The sequence below is a fragment of the Pollachius pollachius genome (genome assembly GCF_949987615.1).
Source record: "Pollachius pollachius genome assembly, chromosome: 1".
NCBI lineage: Eukaryota > Metazoa > Chordata > Actinopteri > Gadiformes > Gadidae > Pollachius > Pollachius pollachius.
This window is the reverse complement of record NC_136934.1, coordinates 13,218,064-13,229,106: the sequence shown is the minus strand read 5'-3', so window position 1 is coordinate 13,229,106 and position 11,043 is coordinate 13,218,064.

The window sequence follows — 11,043 nt, the reverse complement described above, 5'->3', positions numbered from 1 at the left end:
TACACACACACACACACAGTCTTGCACACACACACGCACAGATACACATAAACACACACACACACACAAAAATACACACTAAGACACACAAACCGTCTCAAACACGCTCTCACACATGTGCTCATACACGCACTCACACAGACAGAACTACAGAAACACACTTGCACACACACACACACACACACTTGCACACACACACACACACACACACAGGCCCTCACACACAGATGTGCACCCTGGCCAGCACAGCAGACACGGCCGGCAGGGCCAACTGAAGAATGTGGTGGTCTGGAGGGAATGATAGGGTGAGTGCAGCACTAAGTACTGACCTGTCTCTTAAGTGAAGACATGTATGCGCATGCACTTGCACACACTCCTACACGTTCACCTCTCTTTTCCTCTCGCTCTCTTTCACAGGCGGTCACACCCGTACCATATAGTAGGTGCAAATGTCCATATGCACTTGGATATACACATCATAAAGAGGCCATTAAGCGGGTGGTGTTGAAAGGGGAAATGTAGCCTTAAAATAGCGGTAGGGCAAGGCACTGGGACACTTTGGTACGGGGCAGGAGACCGGTTTGCCGTGGATTCCAACACGGGGGGGCTTGAGTCTGAGGACAGCTGAGGGTCAGTTTACATATCTCCCTTTTCCCCCCTACGTCTCGTCAATTATTCAACATCCCTTCCTGGTACACACCAATAAACTCAAGACACGGCTGAGGAGAGGAGAACCTGGCTGGGTGGGTGGTGTAGGGGGGTGGGGGCTCAGAGAAACCTGGGAGTTAAGAAAAAGCTGATGTGTGTCCAATGCCTCAAAGACACAATAGCGGTATAGGCTATCGTCAGTGGAGGCTCCATTATCCTCTGGAGGCATCCTATACGGAAGTATCTGATTGCACGGACACACTGCAGAGAGCACCCACACACACACACACACACACACCCCCCCCCCCCCACACACACACACACACACACACTATACACATGTTGGATCATTACATTCATGCAGGCACAGAGCACACACACACACACACACACACACACACAATATCCGGAAGTAGTCTCAGGGCAATATGGGTGATATTGCTGTGTAAGCACTGACAGGGTAGTAGCGTCTTGAACACTGGGTCAGGCCCAGCTGCAGGGTCATCAGGCTTAATTCCTCCCACTAATTAACCCAGGAGGCCTGCCGGTATCGGCCATCTCCCTGCATTAGAGGACTCATTTGGTTCAGCTGGAGAGATGGCCATGGGCGGGGAGGCAGTGTGAAGACAAACCGGATTCTGACTCAGGAGCCGACCCAGCCCCTCTCCCATAATGGCCCCCGATGGCCCCGAGGCTGGGTGGAGATCGGTGCCACTAGGGAGCTTCCCTGCTGCCCTTTCACCCACTGCCTTCCCTCCCCCCACACCCCAACCCATACCGTCCCTTTTCTATTTCACAGGAAGACAGAGAAAATGAGAGAGAGAGAGAGAGAGAGAGAGAGAGAGAGAGAGAGAGAGAGAGAGAGAGAGACAGAGAGAGAGAGAGAGCGGGAGAGAGAGAGAAAAGGCAGATCAAATTCTGTTCAATTACAGCAGGAGTTGAGGCGTGAAGCAGAGTGGTTTAAGAAAGAAAAAGCTGCATTTACCCGTCTAATACGAACGGGCGATGAGCGGGAGGGGGACAGGAGAGGAGGACGGCAGCAGGAAAAGCGTGTTAGGGGTGGGATGTGTAAGGATAGTGGACAAATGATGAATGGAGAAAAGAAATCCTCAAAATGGATGGTATTCAAATCCATTACAGATCACAGTTATGCCTACACACTGAAACAACAGTTTTCTTAAATTCTTTCAATTGTTATAATGGCATTCTATGATAGAATCGATGATAATATAAAAATGATACAATGTATCAATTTCTGTATATAAATATATTTATTACATTTATATATCATATGAATGATTTTTGGTGTCGCAACATTGCTGAATAGCCTGTTTCAATTACAAATGGACGACGATTCCTGAAATGCAAAACAAAATATCTTGCGCCATATATTCGTAGAGCGACCATTACGCATGAAATGAGCCATTAGTTAATTGCTTCACGACAAATTATGTTCTCGGTTTTGCTATTTACAAGTAATGGCCGGTTGCTACTTTGCGGTCTGTCATACAAGAATATATATGAGCAGATCTGAGACTAGTCTTTCAGGGAATTAGCGTGTGTGATGTGATTAACAATCTGAGTCAGCCAGTGAATGATAAATAAGAAGCAAGCACTAATTTAGCCTCCACCAAAAGGGAATTATAATAATCAGAAAATAATCACAGACACACACATACACGGACAAAAAGCACACACACATACACACACACACACAGGCATGCAGAGATAAACAAATTAGTGTGAAGGGGGAGGGGATTAAGAGAGCAAATGAGTTTACTCATACACCATGACAGTGATTACTCTTCTAGACTTAATACCTTTCCCTCTCGACAAGCTACCCCCGGTGAGGACGTTAATTTGTCATTATGAAGGACAATGTGAGGGCAGGGGGGGGGGAGGGGGCACTATGTTGGTGGTGGTGGACAGGGTTGTTGCCAACATTGTGTTTATCAAAGAGCCAACACACATAGGAGTTGTTTGTGTACAAGTAGGGAGTTGGGATGGAGCAGTGGGCGATTCTGAGACGTCTTACGATGGCATCGAGGGTTGTTGTCCCCACTCCAGGGCCATACAAATACAGGACGACACCGCAGGGTTTTTGGGAAACACGAAAGCGGACTTCCAAGAACCTCATAGCTGGCATAACATTTACACTGTTAGGAAGTAGTTGGATTTCCCCCGTAAGAAAACCAACGGGATCGTCGAGAGTCCATCCTCAGATGCAGATTGAATCGTGAACGAAAGAAGAAGTGAATGAAATAAACGGTGGAAAAACTAAGCGCAAACAGCGCCACACAAAAGAGCTCTGCCAGACTTTAACTCCCATTAAACTTTGAAATGGAGTAATGATCAAAAATGGGCATAATCATCCAAGTGGAGGTCTCGGACAATAATTGTCTTAAACACAATAATCTAAAGTGTCCATCACGGAAGAGGAGAAAGGATCTGCGCGGCGGCTGGGAGTCACAGCTTACAGTACCGCTCTGCAAATGAGCTGACATTAGCATGCTCTGAAAGGAGCCGAGCCGGGGTTGAAGGGAGCAGGTGAAAATCACACTTTGAATCATTTCCCCCTCCTGGTCCCGGCCATTGTCCCCGTCCTCACACATGGCAGGGGCAGAGAGAAAGGATCCTATTATCCCAGACCAAGCCTGTTCTCTCCGTTTATCGTTTAAAGAGGTGTATGGAGAGAGAGAGAGAGAGAGAGAGAGAGAGAGAGAGAGAGAGAGAGAGAGAGAGAGAGAGAGAGAGAGAGCGCTAGCTGGTGTCGGGGGGGGGGGGGGGGGGGATATTCTGATGGAAAGCAGGGCCTCCATGGCAGCACAGGGTCTATGTGCCAGCTGAATGGGCCACTGGTCGCTGAAGCAGCGGCAGTGCCCACCACCTGGTGAGTCCATTCTCCTCCGGCCCGCTTTCTCTCCCCGCTCTCCCTTTCACCAGCGAGAGCCTGGTTGACTCAGCAGAACAGGCTCAATTCAGGGCCCGGGCCTCATGATGAAATACAGTGAAAAGAAAGAAGGGTTAGGGTGAGAAGGGTGAGGGGGTGGGGAACGGGGTCTAGATTCATTTCTTGCAGAGGGAGAAGCAGGAGTAAAAGGGAGAGAAATGTGTGCCAGGACAGATACACAGGTACTGTACAGTGCAGTGAAAGGGGGGGGGGGGGGAGTCTGTCAAAGTGAGGCCTGGAGGGCAGCTGGCGATGGGATTCAGTGGGGATTTCAATGCGGTATTGAGAAAGTTTGTCAAATTGATCCTGAACCGTCCTCGCCACGGCCCACCCACATTTAAACAAGAACCTCACAAGGACGGGAGGGCAAACGAATGCCGTCGCACAGTTTGAAGCCCGGGTCTTTCGGTTCACATGGATCTTTTCTCCGTGAACAAGGACAGAACTTTGGTTTATTGGTTCTACTTGTTGTTTTGACCCTGTGTTCCTCGCCTGCCTCACACACACAGAATCAATTCATCTTTCATGCAGAAAAATCCAATCCACACAAAAAACACCCGAATTGTAGATCAAGCCTTAACTTAAGATCAAACCCCCTATATCCCTGTACATACTGATGCGTTATTGAAGGTGTAAGCAAACCTGTGTAGAACACCACCAATCCACACCTGTCAGGCGGCCAACTCTGAATAATTAAATACATACTGGCGGAAACAATGGTGTTGCAGCAGCACATGCACACGCTCACACAAACAACCACACACACGAAAGAAAATCAATGAGATCTTCCACAAATGGAGATTTATACGTGGCCTGCAGCACTTCCCCAAGACTCCTGCCTCTCCGGCGGGACAGAATCCAGTACACTGTCCCCAAAGGGCCCAGAGGGTCATGTGGCACTAGATTCATAAAGGAGACGTCCACACCCGACACAGTACAAAGAACCCCAGTTTGAGAAAGAGAAGTAAGCGTTGGAACTAGGGGGGGCAGTTGTGTCGGGCCTGGAATTGTGTGGAGTAGGGTGTGTGAGAGTGTGTGTGTGTGTGTGTGTGTGTGTGTGTGTGTGTGTGTGTGTGTGTGTGTGTGTGTGTGTGTGTGTGTGTGTGTGTGTGTGTGTGTACTGGGAGCTCTTCCTCCTCGGCAAGAAGGAGATCCAACCGTTGCATAGATACACCCTGGAGCCCCGAGCATTCATTCACAGCACTGTTAATAATGTATATGCGGCACAACATTGAAGATATATATGCATGCACACCTGATCAGAATCCATAAATTCTACTTCATTATCTATACTCCTGTGGAGGGGGAGGGGGAGGGGAAGGGAGGGGGAAGGTGGAGGGGTTATTGAAACCATCTGGTGGGCGGCGACTGGTTTATCAGGCTGGCCGAACTTGCTCCGTCTTGCTCCGTCTTAAGGCTATCGTTGACTATGGTCAAATAGCTAACTGCTGTACCCGACGTCAGCAAGTAAGGATATTGACATGACCTCAACTCGAGCCTTTAACATACAAGACACACAAAAATACTTTCTGGATACCGTATTTAATTCAGCACATACGTCATATATAGCTTCTACCTGAACTACTTCAAAACATTTGAAACATTTAAAACCAAAGAATAATCTGTAGACCCCGGTCCATCTGCCTAACGTCACAGTTACACTTTCCTCCCCACCCCCAACGGCTCAGCAGTCGTCTGGCCCTGGAGATAAAAGATGGCAGTGCGTACCAATTAAACCAAGACATTGTCTGTGTCCTGCCCTACAGCGGGCAGACCAGGCGCTCCTCAGCCACATTCCTGGATCCCGGACGAGCAGAGGCAAGCCGGGGCCCAGCTGGGCAGACCCTGGTAAATTCCACTCATTCTCCAAGACCCTCACTTGGGTAAAAACAACAAAAAAGAACTTGGAAAAAAAAAAAAGGGTGACATGAGAGCCCTCTGAAAAGAATGGCTTGGAGCTTCTTTGAGATTCATTAACTTAACGAAAGCGCTGGGTCAATATAAAACTTGCCCTACCTATGGCAGTTTTTCCATAGCGCCGACACTGAATGAATAGCCCCTAGGGCACAGGAGGGGGAGAAGGGGTCCTGCTATGGGCAGCCTCTATGTTTCACCCACCACTCCCCTACCTCTCACCCACCCCCATCACACCATTGTGCTTGCTTGGCGCTGGTGTTGGGAGGGGCCAATGTGGGGGAGGGCAGGGGTAGAGGCTATCGGCACCGCAGTCATTGTTTCTCGGCGACCCCATTCAGGGTCATTTAGCATGTGACACCTCCAGGGGCACAGCACATTACTAATGGCACACCGGAGCCATAAAAGTGCCAGCGCCCTCTTATCTGACCTGAACCTAGATGAGAAATAACAAACGGGTCGAGAAAGCTAGCTGTCCGGGGGGGGGGGGGGGGGCGGGCAGAGGGAGATATGAATTAGAAAACACTGCCGTGTGCCTGCCTTCATGGAGAATAGCACATTGTGTGAAGTGAAGACGGACCCACATGATTCAAAGGTTAAAAGACCGAGCCCATTGTACCCCCTGCCCCCCCCACGCCCTCAACCCCAACCAGCCGGGCTCCGGGAACGTAATCTATGCAAGTATGTGTTTACTGTAACCAATAGACTACCTGGTAGCCTAAAGCTATGACCACACCTCGCCTGGGCATCTAAAAGAAGCATGTGAGGAAGAAATGATGGGGTGATGAGGGAGGGGCTTTGCTAAGCCTGGTGCAAGCCAGTTCCTGTGTGCTTACGTTAGCCTTTTCGCTCAGCGAAAGAGGCTGCATCTGCTGTAGCTCTATATGAACCAACAAAAGTTTTCCCTCAGTCCTTCATCTTCTACAATCTATGTATACAAAGATTACTTGAATAATTAACAGAATCTATGATATTCATCTGGACTATAATTAAGTTTCACATAAAATATAAATTTCACAATAAAATAAACTTTGTCCCTTCCAAATAATGTAGATTAGTATAGTCAACAGCAAATACTCCATGATCTCGACCAAAGTGGGGGAAAAACAAGCAAACGACAACAGTATTGGTTTTTCAATCAAGCTTTTAATGAAAAGATCATAAAATAACAGTTTATTTTCTTCCTCACCGCTGTACATTAAGACTGCAAGGTTGTGAGTTCTGAGGTCAGCTGTATTACACTTTGACACGTTTGAGTTATAGTGAGTTCTAGTGAGCGCCTGGACGATACACACCGACGACTCTGACCTGAATACAAGTTCTCTGAGGAGCAGGGATACGAAAGAGAGAGGGAGACAGAGATAGACAGAGACAGAGACAGAGAGAGAGAGAGGGGAAGAGAGATGGGTGCCTGGGTGTCGCCACATGGCCACAAGGGGAGATGACAGAATCACACACCTTGAAAACCGGTAAGATCAATAGCAGAAAAGCATATTTTAAAAAATGGCGCTTAACCTAATAACCTATGTCGCGCTGATGGAATGCAAACGTGGCATGCACAAGTTGCCGTGTGAGGCAAGTATCCATGCGTATTTGCATGAATACAGGCAAAAGGTGTATCTGCGTGTGGGTCCTCCTTTGCATGTGAAGTGTATTTGCAAAAAGGAAGGGGGGGAGGAGGGGGGCTTGTTGGCTCTCAATTATTCATAGGCCAAGAACCTATATGTCCGTTCCAGAGCCTCTCAGCCCGTGGATCCTGATCCATTATTGAGTGACTGCTCATGAAGAAAGTGGAACAGGGAGGAAGCTTGATACCAACTCTATGGAAAGCCCCTTCATCAACTTTTCAAGTACTAGTTTAGCAGCTATTCGTATCTTCGCTCTTACAAAAAGGCGACTACTCCAAAAATCACTGAACCTATTTATTTTGAATGACTCCTCGAAACACATACACACTGTCCAAGAGAAAATAAAATATTTTGGTTACAGCCGGACGGTAAAAATAAAATTAGAAGCTCATAAATGCTGCCGGGCGTAATGGCAAGGTTATCGTATTGCTGAGAACACTGAGGGTTTAGAGGTCATTTGGTGCTTTGGGTGCAGTTCAATTCTGCACAAGATCGTTAGAGGTACTGTTAGTTTCTTTACAACACATGTAAGCAGGACGGGGAGGGGAGACTTCTGCTGGAGAAGCTAAGAGACTTTGGGTGAGGAATAAGATAAGTGACAGTAAAGCTTTGGCCTTTTTTGTGTCCAGAGGTTTGGGCATACAGCCAACCATACTTGAGGGCATTTCTTTGCCGTCCACAAGCAGTATCTGAATAGACCAGCCCGTCAACCCTAGCACAAAGCCCGGAGCACAGAGCTGTTGGCCGTGGGAAGGCTACAGAAAGCATAGGAGAGAAGTTACTTGTGTAACTTCCAGAGCTTGAGACAGTCTCCTTTGGGTATATTGATTTTTGTTTTGTTTTAAAGCTTTGGTAACACTGCACAAGGATATGTCGTTTCGGACAGACGGTGATGGTCAGAAAGGGGGAGAAAGAATGGTTTATGTGAAGTGGTGGGAGCGCATCCGGGACTAGTCTGAGGCTTTTAAAAACATACAAAGTGCACTTAGTAAAGCTATCTCAACCCCATGTTTTTAAATACCCCCCTCGACGTAATAACTAAAAGGTGACACTCAAAAAGGAACAGCACGAGAAACTAGTGGTAACTGGTATGCTAATTTAAACGTCCCGGAAAGAAAACAAATAGAAGGATGTGACTGGCGTCGTAAAAGAGATCGCCGTCCAAGGAAGAAGGTGAGGTGATGTATGACTTCTGTCACATGCGTGAGATCCTAATTGGCAATAATGTGGCAACACCCAGGTTGAGCATATTTGAGAACATAGAGTAGGCTCCGTTTCTTCTGCACAGACAGGTTACCGTGTCCCGCCGGCGCGCACACACACAAACACACACACACACAATGGAAATTAACATCCCTACCATTCTTTCATATAAAACGGAGAAGCATGGTATTAAATGACGTACGCCATTTTCTTTGAATATATGTGACAAAACCAAAAACCAATTCCATCTTCCAATCCCTCCCCCTTCCACAAAAAATAAACCGATTGTGGTAAATGGCTGTATGCGTGTCTCATTTTTTTGATTCTCAGCTTGAAATCTTCAAAAACAGAAATAAAACAAAATAAAATAATAAAGGGGGGTCCCGTCTCCACCTCAGTCTCCACACTGAGATCATTATTTACAGAGGGGAGGGCGGGACCAAAAATAAATACATTCATCACTGACAACAATAGACATTTGATAAAAAAAAAAAAGAACACCGTCAATAAGTGTTTGCACCAACTTTGAATGAGGCCCGGCCAACCAGAGGCTTGTGCTGCTTCTACACAGAAAACACAGGCAGCTTGAAAATAAGAAAAAAAAAAAAAAAAAGGATTTCAAAACATCATAAAAGTCAGAGAAAAAGACACAAACATTCACAGTTAAGACTAGCGGAAATAATGTCTACATGCAATTTAAGAGCACAACGCTACCAACTCCGGCTGGGCTGGGACAACAGGTCCTGCCCTCCAGGCTTCGCCCACAGCTTTAAGACTCCCAGGAGGAGGAGAAGGAGCGGGGGTCTGGCTCCCTCTATTTGGGTAAACACGGAGAGAGCCATCTATCCAGAAACTGACTAACAATGCCTTTTGATTAATACGTCAAGGACACACTGCCAACCCACCCCCCGCTCGGAGTCGCTGCTGGCCCATCTGACGACAGGCCAGAGGGCAGGAGCACTGGGGCGCAGGGTCACCTTAAAGACAGCTGGCAGAGGGGGCTCCCTCGCAAACTACACACCCCTCCCCCTAATTGAATATGCAGCAGTTTGCTGCAGATTTTTGCACTATGCTTCAGTTTTGGCAGCAACCTCTCTTTTTTTTGGGGGGGGGGGGGGGGGGGCAATGCATGTTTTCCTTTGTTTTTTTCTTTATCACACACAGAAAACCACCTCGCTGACAGGCCGAGCCTCCACTGAGGTCTGTAAAAGTTTATGTAAACAATGAGATAAATACATATGCATCTTTTTATAGCCACACTCGGTTCAATCATCATTCAAATGTGCTTTGGTTTAAAAAATAGTTTGTGGATTTGGGCATGAGCTTTTTTTCTGTAGTTCTTCGTACAACCTCGCAACCATTTCAGAACATAATGTGTCATCAACAAAAATGTAGACTTGTGTTAAGCTGCCTCGCCTTTGTTAAGGCTCCTTGTGTTTGATGAAAAAAGTTTCCAACCCCTTTTGTCTTAAATATGAAACTAGTGTTTTGTTTTTCCCATGATTAAAATACAGAGAAATCCATACAATACTATGTCTTAAAAATGTAGCTGAGAGTCCTACATTCACAGATGCGGAACAATCCCTGAAGTATTTGAGCAGTAGTAGTAGAATGGTCACAGTTTGAAGTTCTTAGTTTTTCTTCTTTATGCCGAACAAGTAAAGCATTCGACTGCAGCTGCAATGCTCCTTTCTTGTAGCAATGGCTAGTGATCGTGTTTTCAAAGAAATAAAAACTCCTTTGGCATTACAGACATTACACTGTTCTGCCAGAGTGCTGCCAAATACATAACCTTTGTAGGCAATGCATTGTGGACTCGATTATTTTGAAGCCAGTAAAAGCTCACAAGCAAAACATAACAATTTGAAACCAGGTATGGTAGAGTTGGGAGTGTGAAAACAAAAAAAAAAAACGATAAGATGTTCCATGCAAATCACTAAGCAGTAACTGCTTTACAGCAAGACATCCACATAAGAAAGTAACATTATTTTGGAGAGTACAGGATTCAGGTACCTTGCAACGGTTAGTGGTGCTTGTTTAGCTGTAGCTGCATCCCTAGCATATAAAACATGTCACAGACCATAACATGAGGACAAAGAAGAAATAGAAATAAAAAAAACGTTAAAACCAACATAATAGAGGAATGCCTATACCAAAAATGTGTAGAGAATGTTCATGATCCATACTGTAACTGTAAGAGTTTAGATACACTGGACAGATTTCGGGGGAGCAGAATCCCCATGAAATAGTCAACTATGGATACAAATAATGCAACCATTTTGTTATTGAACAGATATTGGCTGGTTAGTCAGTAAAAATGGATTCTGCAGTAAACCAACGAGATGTCAAGCTGTCCAGTGCGTCTGGCCCTCTTCTTCATTACAAGTTTTCACAAGTCTTGCTCAAAAAACCAAAGAGCAAACTTGAACTTCACATTGAAATTTTGATTATATTGTCCATCTTTTTTTCTTTTTAATTTTTTGGTCTGAACAGAAAACATACATGTCAATAAGTCCTTGTTTAAGTCAGGGAATATAATGTGATAAGGACTCTAGATACAAAGGAAAGACAAAACATGCTCAAAGACCATGTCTTCAACTTTACAGTTTCCTCACATTGTAAAGTTTACATTAATTACCGGCCCACCAATCAGCACAAGCTTTCCTTGCAAAACACTCTCATTGGTCAAAGAGTCATTGG